This window comes from Lolium perenne, chromosome 6 (assembly GCF_019359855.2).
Source record: "Lolium perenne isolate Kyuss_39 chromosome 6, Kyuss_2.0, whole genome shotgun sequence".
Classification (NCBI taxonomy): Eukaryota; Viridiplantae; Streptophyta; class Magnoliopsida; order Poales; family Poaceae; genus Lolium; species Lolium perenne.
Genome location: NC_067249.2, coordinates 137,653,894 through 137,665,392, shown reverse-complemented (window position 1 = coordinate 137,665,392; position 11,499 = coordinate 137,653,894). Strand labels below are relative to the sequence as shown.

At 45.3% G+C, this 11,499-nt stretch overlaps 1 pseudogene; it reads left to right on the top strand.

Moving 5' to 3' along the window:
- Positions 1 to 1,364: 1,364 nt before the first annotated feature.
- Positions 1,365 to 3,251, top strand: LOC127334399 (7-deoxyloganetin glucosyltransferase-like; annotated as a pseudogene).
- Positions 3,252 to 11,499: the final 8,248 nt, after the last annotated feature.

The following is an 11,499-nucleotide window of genomic DNA, read 5'->3' as shown; positions in this document are numbered from 1 at the left end:
AGTGTCGCGCTGATGATCTAGATAGGCGCGTAGGGATTGCGCGGCAGGACAGAGTAAGTCTCGGACAGATCTGAGGCTCTAGCGAAGCCAACAAAGAGGTTGATCGTGCCGATCGACCACCATCCAGGCGTGGGTGACTGGCACCAATGCAGAGACGTAAGAGCTCGGTTGGATGTGGAAGAAGCCGGCAGTGGCGATCATCCGGCTGGAAGCGACCGTCCGGCGGATTGGCGAGTAAGGTCTCGCCGTAGGTCCGAGGCTAGACGCCCCATGGCCCCATGGTGGGCACCACTGTCGTGGATGTGACCACGGCATGTGCTACAGGTGCATCACTTCGTTGATGCGAGGCAAGGATGGTGTAGCCATCTATGGATCGAGATGCACAAGACACATGTTTTTACCTAGGTTCAGCCTCTCCGGAGGAGTTAAAGGACTACGTCATGCTAGATTGTATTACTTGGTGAGATTACAATGGGGGTGCTCAGCGAGTCGGCTATGGAGACTGTGAGCTAGGTGATATGAATGGCAGGAGATCGGATCCCTTCTAGGGTTTAGCCTTGGGATTTATATACGCACCCCCGGTCTATGGTTTACACAGATAACATCGAGCGTATGCATAAGCTAAAAGGTCGGAAAGCCTTGAACTGCTCTTCAATCGCTAGGGTTTTAGGCTCAGTCGCCCGACGAATGGGGTCTTCTGGGCTTCCTTCCTTCAGGCGAGTGAGCTTGGTGATGGCCCCCCAGGGCATATCCTGATCATCCCTCGATACGCTGAAGAAGGCCGAGAATGATGCCAACAAGATGCTGCGGCAGCGGCTCCCGGAGGACGTGGCTGCCCATCGATCTCTGGCGAGCGCGCAACCAACGGAGCGGCGGGCGACGGCGGCGGAGAAGCGGAGCAGGGAGGAAGGCAACGACGGGGCGGGGCCATCAAGCACTCCGAGGGGTGGCTAGTAGGCTAGGAGCATAGCTGTTTTCATTTTAGTATTTGTTTCTTTTTATTTTTTGTTTATTCAATATGTAAATTATGTTTTTCAATTGGATGAAAAAATCTTAAAAATAATATGCGTCGAGTTGTTGGATGCATGCAGCGCAAATGGACGGGCGTTAAAAAATAATCATTTTAGTATCCGCTAACGGGAGTAAATGGAAGCAGTTTTGGTGTCCGATTTGGGTAGGCCCGGCGTGAAAGCCAGTGTTGGAGGAAGGACATGATTCGGGCGATGGTTGAGAGGAACGAGAGGTTAGAGTGTGTTCTGACGTCCGACAGATCAAATGAGTGGGCTCGCCGTCGCTGTACAACTTTAATGCACGGATCGTCAAATATACTTATATGCGTTATGTTGCGATCACTGCTGCTGCTAACCGGCCTAGTCCTACTGCTCTCTACTTCTGTCTTTTAAATCAGTACGTAGGCGTTTGGTGCGGCCATGGCGACCGCTGAACAGAGGCCTCACGCAGTGTTCTTCCCTTTCCCAGCTCAGGGCCACATCAAGCCGGCGCTGCAGCTAGCCAAGCTCCTCCACCATTGCCATGGATTTCAGGTGACGTTTGTCCACACCGAGCACAACCGCCGACGCCTCCTCCGCTCGCACGGCCCCGCCGCGCTCGCGGGGATCCCTGGGTTCCAGTACGCTGCTCTTCCGGACGGCTTGCCCCCGTCCGAGGTGGACGCGTCGCAAGACATGCGTGCCCTACTATGCTCCATGGAGACCTTGATCCCGCACTTCAGGCGCCTCGTATCGGATCTCCCGCCTGTGGCCTGCGTCATCTCTGACATCGAGCACATCCTGTACGCGGCCAAGGAGATGGGCCTTCCCTGTGTCACCCTCTGGACAACGAGCGCGTGCTCCTTCATGGCGTGCCAGCAATGCCAACCGCTTGTCGATATGGGCATTGTTCCATTCAAAGGTAAACCACTGTTTTGCCATGAAAAGCAGCTTTAATTAATCCCCATTATGGATTTGCATAACTCTCTCGGTGGTTGCTTTGACAAACAGAACCTGAGCAGCTAAGGAATGGATACCTGGACGACACGGTCCTGGACTGGGTGCCGGGGATGCCCAAGGACATTCGCCTAGAGATTTCCCGAGCTTCATCCGCACCACCGACCCCGACGATGCCGTGCTTAAAGTCCTCCTGCGCTCAATGGCGTGCCACAGGACCACCCCATCCGCCGTCATCTTTCACACCTTCGACGAGCTCGAACAAGAGGTGATCGCGGCCATGTCCACCATCCTGCCACCGATCTACGCTGTCGGGCCATTGCCGCTCCTCCTGTCTCACGTCCCCGCGGCCGCCGGCAGTGCGGCCACCGACAAGATGGAATCTAACCTTTCCAGGGAGAACAACACCTGCCTAGAGTGGCTCGAGGACAAGCGGCCAGGCTCAGTGGTGTATGTGAGCTTCGGAAGCATAACAACCCTGACCAACGAACAGCTGGTAGAGCTCGCGTGGGGTTTGGCGAACAGCAAAAAAGACTTCATCTGGGTGATCAGAGATGACCAGGTGAATACTAGCGCCGGCGACCCTGCCGCCGCCGTGTTGCCACCGGAGTTCCTGGAGGAGACCAAGGGAAGGAGCCACGTGACAAGCTGGTGTCCGCAAGAGGCGGTGCTTCGGCACGACGCGGTAGGCGCCTTCCTGACGCACTGCGGGTGGAACTCTGTTCTGGAGAGCATCAGCGCCGGGGTGCCGATGTTGTGCTGCCCGTCCGTTGCCGATCAGTACACCAACAGGAGGTACGTTTGCTCCGAGTGGCGCGTCGGCTTGGAGATCGGCGCCAACGTCGAGAGGGATGAGGTGAGGGCGGCCATCGTGGAGATCATGGAAGGGGACAAGGGAGAGGAGATGAAGAGAATGGCAATGGAATGGAAAGAAAAAGCAACCGTGGCTGCGCTTCCAGGTGGGCCCTCATGGGTAAATCTGGAGAAGGTGGTCAATGAAGTACTTACTGTATCACCACCTGCGAGCAGCAAGAAAGAAAAAAATTAGAGCGGCATGTGGCCGACATTGGTGGTTAGTGCTGAAAGGAAAGATGTACTATGTCACGGTTGTGGTATCTGTCCAAACATAATAAAGGTGCACTATATTAATAGTGTCCCGTACCTGGTCCAAATTACGCGGGCGCATTACAAATCACTCCCGCACCAGCTTTGTGGAGATGGGATGAAGGTCTGCATGCTGAGTTTTGTGGAAATGATTTTTGCATTAATTTGTTTTCTGATAGTTAAAGTGTCACGTACCTTACTAAAGATTAAATGTTTCATGATCAGATAAAGCACATTGATATCAAGTACCATTATATTCGCGATGTTGTTGTACAAGGTAAACTGAAGGTATGCAAGATAAGTAGTCATGATAATCCTGCTGATATGATGACAAAGCATGTTCCTGTTTTTAAGTTTGAATTTTGCTCGAGCTTAGTTGGTATAACTGTTTAGCCCAAGTGGTTGTTTGGCGCCAACAAGTGTTTTCTTTGTTTGTTCAGGAGATTGTTGAAGTTCATGCTACAAGATGAAATTTATTTCAAGGTGGAGTTTGTTGTATTGTGATCCAAATTCATTCTAAATGGAGGCTAACTTCTGATGAGCGGAGCGAGGCCCATAATCAAGACTATTTTTGGCGCATGTATTAGATCGATCATTCTTCAGCATCTTATACCATTCCGCAGCTCTGCCCTTAAGTGATAAAGAGAATAACTTCCTCTTAACTTAGTCCATTGAAATACATGCACACTTGAACAACTCGCATAATTCATGTATAAAGATTAAATGATCACCAGGATGGACAGTTCCATCTCCTAAATAGCAGTTATTCATAGCACGCTCAACATTTTTTATAGGTATTTTAAAAGGATCCAATTGAACAGGCGGTGTAGTAGTAATCCCAAATAGGCAATCAAATGGAGACTTCTCCATAATAAAATAAAGTAGCGGACAGAAATAAAATCAACACTTACAGTAAACAAATTATTTACCAATTCCACTCTTCAATAGCGCTTCACTCCCTGGCAACGGCGGCAGAAAATAGTCTTGATGATCCACAAGTATAGGGGGTGTATCGTAGTACTTTCGATAAATAAGAGTGTCGAACCCAATGAGGAGCCGAAGGTGTTGACAAGTAGTTTTGATCAAGGATTCACTATAAACACTACCAAACATGTTTTCAAGGGTATTTGATATTGCAAATAAATAAAGTACGAGTAAATAAAAGACAGTAATAATAATTGCAGCGAGTGGCCCAACCCTTTCTAGAGAAAAGGACAAGCCGGTTGTTTTACTTATGATGACTAAACATTCATGATGACACACGGGAATTTCGTCAAGTGCTTTTGCTTCACGCGCCTGAATAAGCTTTATCGGTTTGGTAGGTGTTGTGTGGGTGAACCTATGCTAATGCACTACCCCTAGTTGAACAAATGCATACTTGTGATTATACCTCTTGCAAGCATCCGCAACTACAAGAAAGTAATTAAGATAAATCTAACCACAATATTAAACTTTGAAATCCTACACTCCCTCATGCACTGGTTTCACAACGGGGGTTTAGATTTCTGTCACTCCCGCAACCCCACAATTGGTAGCCAAATACACGATGCATTCCACTAGGCCCATGTAGTCGATATTCACATGACACCACTAGAAGAATACCACCACAACTAAAATATCAAACCTAATTAACACCGTGAAAGTTTCCCCTATGAACTAAACAAGATCAAACCCAAAATGTGAAGGAGATATGCCCTAGAGGCAATAATAAAGTGGTTATTATTTATATCTTTATGTTTATGATAAATGTTTATATATCATGCTATAATTGTATTAACCGAAACATTAGTACATGTGTGATATGTAGACAAACAAGAAGTCCCTAGTATGCCTCTTAAACTAGCTTGTTGCTTAATGGATGATTAGTTTCATAATCATGAACATTGGATGTTATTAATAACAAGGTTATATCATTATATGAATGATGTAATGGACACACCCAATTAAGCGTAGCATAAGATCTCGTCATTAAGTTATTTGCTATAAGCTTTCGATACATAGTTACCTAGTCCTTATGACCATGAGATCATGTAAATCACTTATACCGGAAAGGTACTTTGATTACACCAAACACCACTGCGTAAATGGGTGGTTATAAAGGTGGGATTAAGTATCCGGAAAGTATGAGTTGAGGCATATGGATCAACAGTGGGATTTGTCCATCCCGATGACGGATAGATATACTCTGGGCCCTCTCGGTGGAATGTCGTCTAATGTCTTGCAAGCATATGAATGAGTTCATAAGAGACCACATACCACGGTACGAGTAAAGAGTACTTGTCAGGAGACGAGGTTGAACAAGGTATAGAGTGATACCGAAGATCAAACCTCGGACAAGTAAAATATCGCGTGACAAAGGGAATTGGTATTGTATGTGAATGGTTCATTCGATCACTAAAGTCATCGTTGAATATGTGGGAGCCATTATGGATCTCCAGATCCCGCTATTGGTTATTGGTCGGAGTGAGTACACAACCATGTCCGCATAGTTCGCGAACCGTAGGGTGACACACTTAAAGTTGGATGTTGAAATGGTAGAACTTGAATATGGAATGGAGTTCGAATATTTGTTCGGAGTCCCGGATGAGATCCCGGACATCACGAGGAGTTCCGGAATGCTCCGGAGAATAAGATTCATATATAGGATGTCATTTTATGTGAATTAAAATGATGCGGAAGGTTCTATGGAAGGTTCTAGAAGGTTCTAGAAAAGTCCAGAAGAAACCACCAAGGAAGGTGGAGTCCCGGAGGGACTCCACCTCCATGGCAGGCCAACCCTAGTGGGGGAGGAGTCCCAAGTGGACTCCCCCTATGGGGGCCGGCCACCCCCCCATATGGAAGGTGGAACTCCCACCTCTAGTGGGAGTCCTAGCTTGGGTAGGTTTCCCTATCATATGAAAGGTTTTGGGTTCGGGTCTTATTCGGAGACTTGTAGTCCAACCCTTGGGGCTTCCACCTATATAATGAGGGACAAGGGGAGGGGGCCGGCCACCTCAAGAACCACCAAGGTGGCCGCACCCCTTAGTGGCCGGTGCCCCCCTCTCCCCAAACCCTAGCCGCCCTGCTCCTCCACTTCCCGCACGCTTAGCGAAGCTCCGCCGGACTTCTCCACCACCACCGACACCACGCCGTCGTGCTGTCGGATTCAAGAGGAGCTACTACTTCCGCTGCCCGCTGGAACGGGAGGTGGACGTTGTCTTCATCAACAACCGAACGTGTGACCGAGTACGGAGGTGCTGCCCGTTCGTGGCGCCGGAGGGATCGTGATCAAGATCTTCTACGCACTTTTGCAAGCGGCAAGTGAACGTCTACCGCAGCAACAAGAGCCTCCTCTTGTAGGCTTTGGAATCTCTTCAAGGGTGAGACTCGATAAACCCCTCGTTGCTACCGTCTTCTAGATTGCATCTTGGCTTGGATTGCGTGTTCGCGGTAGGAAAATTTTTGTTTTCTATGCAACGTTATCCTACAGTGGTATCAGAGCCGTGTCTATGCATAGATGGTTGCACGAGTAGAACACAATGGTTTTGTGGGTGTTGATGCTCTTGTTATCTTTAGTTTGAGTACTTTGCATCTTTGTGGCATAGTGGGATGAAGCGGCTCGGACTAACTTTACATGACCGCGTTCATGAGACTTGTTCCTCGTTCGACATGCAACTTGTATTGCATAAGAGGCTTTGCGGGTGTCTGTCTCTCCTACTATAGTGAAGATTCAATTTACTCTTCTATTGAAAACATTAGTATCAACGTTGTGGTTCATGTTCGTAAGTAGATTAGATCTCTCTCGAAAACCCTAAACCACGTAAAATATGCAAACCAAATTAGAGACGTCTAACTTGTTTTTGCAGGGTTTGGTGATGTGATATGGCCATAATGTGATGATGAATATGTATGAGATGATCATTATTGTATTGTGGCAACCGGCAGGAGCCTTATGGTTGTCTTTAAATTTCATGTTGAGTAGTATTTCAAAGTAGTTGTAATAGTTGCTACATGGAGGACAATCATGAAGACGGCGCCATTGACCTTGACGCTACGCCGACGATGATGGAGATCATGCCCGAAGATGATGGAGATCATGTCCGTGCTTTGGAGATGAAGATCAAAGGCGCAAAGACAAAAGGGCCATATCATATCACATAAGAACTGCATGTGATGATAATCCTTTTATGCATCTTATTTTGCTTAGACCGCGACGGTAGCATTATAAGATGATCCCTCACTAAAATCTCAAGATAATAAAGTGTTCATCCTTAGTAGCACCGTTACCAAGTCTTGTCAGTTCGAAGCATCTCGTGATGATCGGGTGTGATAGAATCAACAAGTACATACAACGGGTGCAAGACAGTTTTGCACATGCGGATACTAAGGTGGCCTTGACGAGCCTAGCATGTACAGACATGGTCTCGAAACACGTGATACCGAAAGGTAAAGCATGAATCATATGGTTGATATGATGAACACTTTGAGTGTTCGCCATTGAAATCACACCTTGTTTCGTGATGATCGGACTTAGGTGCGGTGGATTTGGTTCGTGTGATCACTAAGACAATGCGAGGGATATTGTTTTGAGTGGGAGTTCACCTAGATTTTTAATTATGTTGAATTAAAATTTGAACTCAATTTGTCATAAACTTAGTCTAAACTTTTGCAAATATATGTTGTAGAGATGGCGTCCCCAATCAATTTTAATCAGTTCCTAGAGAAAGAGAAACTTAAGAGCAACGGTAGCAACTTCACCGACTGGTTCCGTCATGTGAGGATCTTCCTCTCTGGCGGAAATCTGCAATATGTGCTTGATGCACCGCTAGGTGACCCTCCTGCAGAAACTGAAACCGATGAAGTAAAAGCTGTTTACGAGACTCGGAAAATTCGGTACTCTCAAGTTCAGTGTGCCATCCTATGCAGTCTGGAATCCGATCTTCAAAAACGTTTTGAGCACCACGATCCTCATGAGTTGATGAAAGAGCTGAAAGCTATTTTTGAGACTCATGCGGCCGTGGAATGCTATGAAGCATCGAAACAATTCTTCAGCTGCATGATGGAAGAAGGCAGCTCCGTTAGTGAGCACATGCTCGCCATGACCGGGCATGCGAAGAAACTCAGTGACTTGGGAATAGTGATTCCTAACAGATTGGGGATTAATCGTGTCCTTCAATCACTGCCACCAAGTTACAAGAACTTTGTGATGAACTACAATATGCAGAACATGAACAAGGAGTTACCTGAACTCTTTGGCATGCTAAAAGCTGCTGAGATTGAGATCAAGAAAGAGCACCAAGTGTTGATGGTCAACAAGACCACCAGTTTCAAGAAACAGGGCAAGTCTAAGGGAAAATTCAAGAAGGGTGGCAAGAAAGCTGCCACGCCTCCTGTGAAACCTAAGAACAGGCCTAAGCCCGATGCCGAGTGCTATTATCGCAAGGAGAAGGGACACTGGAAGCGTAATTGCTCCAAGTATCTGGCTGATCTGAAGAGCGGCCTTGTCAAGAAGAAGAAAGAAGGTATATTTGATATACATGTTATAGATGTTTATCTCACTGGTTCTCGTACTAGTACCTGGGTATTTGATACTGGTTCGGTTGCTCATATTTGTAACTCGAAACAGGAACTAAAGAATAAACGACAACTGCTGAAAGATGAAGTGACGATGCACGTTGGAAACGGATCCAAGGTCAATGTGATCGCAGTCGGCACACTTCCTCTACATCTACCTTCGGGATTAGTTTTAAGCCTAAATAATTATTATTATGTACCTGCGTTGAGCATGAACATTATATCTGGATCTTGTTTAATGCAAGACGGTTATTCATTCAAGTCTGAGAATAATGGTTGTTCTATTTTTATGAATAATATCTTTTATGGTCGAGCACCACAAAAGAATGGCTTATTTCTGTTAGATCTCGATAGTAGTGATACGCATATACATAACGTTGATGCTAAGCGAATTAAATTGAATGATAATTCTACTTATATGTGGCAATCGCTGCCTTGGTCATATTGGAGTGAAACGCATGAAGAAACTCCATACTGATGGATTACTTGAATCACTTGACTTTGAGTCACTTGATAGATGCAAAGCATGTCTAATGGGTAAAATGACTAAGACTCCATTTTCTGGTATGATGGAGCGAGCTACTGACTTATTGGAAATCATACATACCGATGTGTGTGGACCAATGAGCGTAGCATCGCGCGGTGGTTATCGTTATGTTCTAACCTTCACAGATGATCTGAGTAGATATGGGTATATCTATTTCATGAAACATAAATCCGAAACTTTCGAGAAGTTTAAGGAATTTCAAAGTGAAGTAGAAAATCAACGTAACAAGAAGATTAAATTTTTACGATCTGATCGTGGAGGTGAATATCTGAGTTATGAGTTTGGCATGCATTTAAAGAAATGCGGAATACTTTCACAATTGACACCGCCGGGAACACCTCAACGAAACGGTGTGTCCGAACGTCGTAATCGAACTCTCTTAGATATGGTTCGTTCTATGATGTCTCTTACTGATTTGCCGTTATCATTTTGGAGTTATGCATTAGAGACAGCCGCATTCACTTTAAATAGAGCACCATCAAAATCCGTAGAAACGACACCGTATGAATTATGGTTTAATAAGAAACCTAAGCTGTCGTTCCTTAAAGTTTGGGGTTGCGAAGTCTATGTAAAGAAGTTACAACCGGACAAGCTAGAACCCAAAGCGGAGAAATGCGTCTTCATAGGATACCCTAAGGAAACTATAGGGTACACTTTCTATCACAGATCCGAAGGCAAAATCTTTGTTGCTAAGAACGGAACCTTTCTTGAGAAAGAATTTCTCACTAAAGAAGTGACTGGAAGAAAAGTAGAACTCGATGAGATTGATGAATCTATACTCGTTGATCAGAGTAGCGCAGTACCAGAAGTTGTACCTGTTCCGCCTACACCGGCAACAGAGGAAGCTAATGATAATGATCATGAAACTTCGAACGAGGAAACTACTGAACCTCACAGATCGACATGGGAACATGCAACTCCTGATTGGTATGATCCTTGTCTAAATGTCATGATTGTAGATAACAATGATGAGGACCCTGCGACGTATGAAGAAGAGATGATGAGCCCAGATTCCAACAAATGGCAAAAAGCCATGAAATCCGAAATGGGATCCATGTATGATAACAAAGTATGGACTTTGGTAGACTTACCTGATAGCCGAAAGGCTGTCGAGAATAAATGGATCTTCTAGAGAAAAACAGATGCTGATGGTAATAATACTGTCTATAAAGCTAGACTTGTCGCAAAGGGTTTCCGACAAATTCAAGGAGTTGACTACGATGAGACTTTCTCACCTGTAGCGAAGATAAAATCTGTGAGGATTTTGTTAGCAATAGCTGCATTTTTCGATTATGAGATTTGGCAGATGGATGTCAAAACGGCGTTCCTTAATGGAGACATTGAGGAAGAGTTGTATATGGTACAACCCAAAGGTTTTGTCGATCCTAAAAATGCTGACAAAGTATGCAAACTTCAGCGTTCAATCTATGGACTGAAGCAAGCATCAAGAAGTTGGAACCGACGCTTTGATAAGGTGATCAAAGACTTCGGGTTTATACAGTGTCATGGAGAGGCCTGTATTTACAAGAAAGTGAGTGGGAGCTCTGTAGCATTCCTGATATTATATGTAGATGACATATTATTGATCGGGAATGATATAGAACTATTAAGTAGTGTTAAAGGTTATTTGAATAATAGTTTTTCAATGAAAGACCTTGGTGAAGCATCGTATATATTAGGCATCAAGATTTATAGAGATAGATCAAGACGCCTAATAGGGCTATCATAGAGTACATATCTGGACAAGATTCTAAAGAAGTTTAGAATGGACGAAAGTAAGAAAGGGTTCTTACCTATGTTATTGTGCAAGGTCTTGAGTAAGACTCAAGGACCGGCTACGGCAGAAGAAAGAGAAAGGATGAGTAAAATCCCCTATGCCTCGGCAGTAGGATCTATCATGTATGCCATGCTATGTACTAGACCGGATATAGCACATGTTGTTAGTTTGACTAGCAGATATGAAAGTGATCCAGGAATGGAACACTGGACAGCGGTCAAGAATATCCTGAAGTACTTGAAAAGAACTAAGGATATGTTTCTTTGTTATGGAGGTGACCAAGAGCTCGTTGTAAGTGGTTACACCGATGCAAGTTGGAACACTGATCCTGATGACTCTAAGTCACAATCTGGGTACGTGTTTATATTGAATGGTGCTGCGAAGCTGGGCAAGCTCGAAGCAAGGTGCACGGTGGCGAAGTCTTCAACAGAATCGAGTACATAGCGGCTTTCGTGAGGCTTCATCGAAGCGGTATGGATGAAGAGGTTCATTGTAGAGCTCGGTGTGGTTCCTAGTGCATTGGACCCATTAATCATTTACTGTGATAACATGGGTGCCATCGCCAATGCACA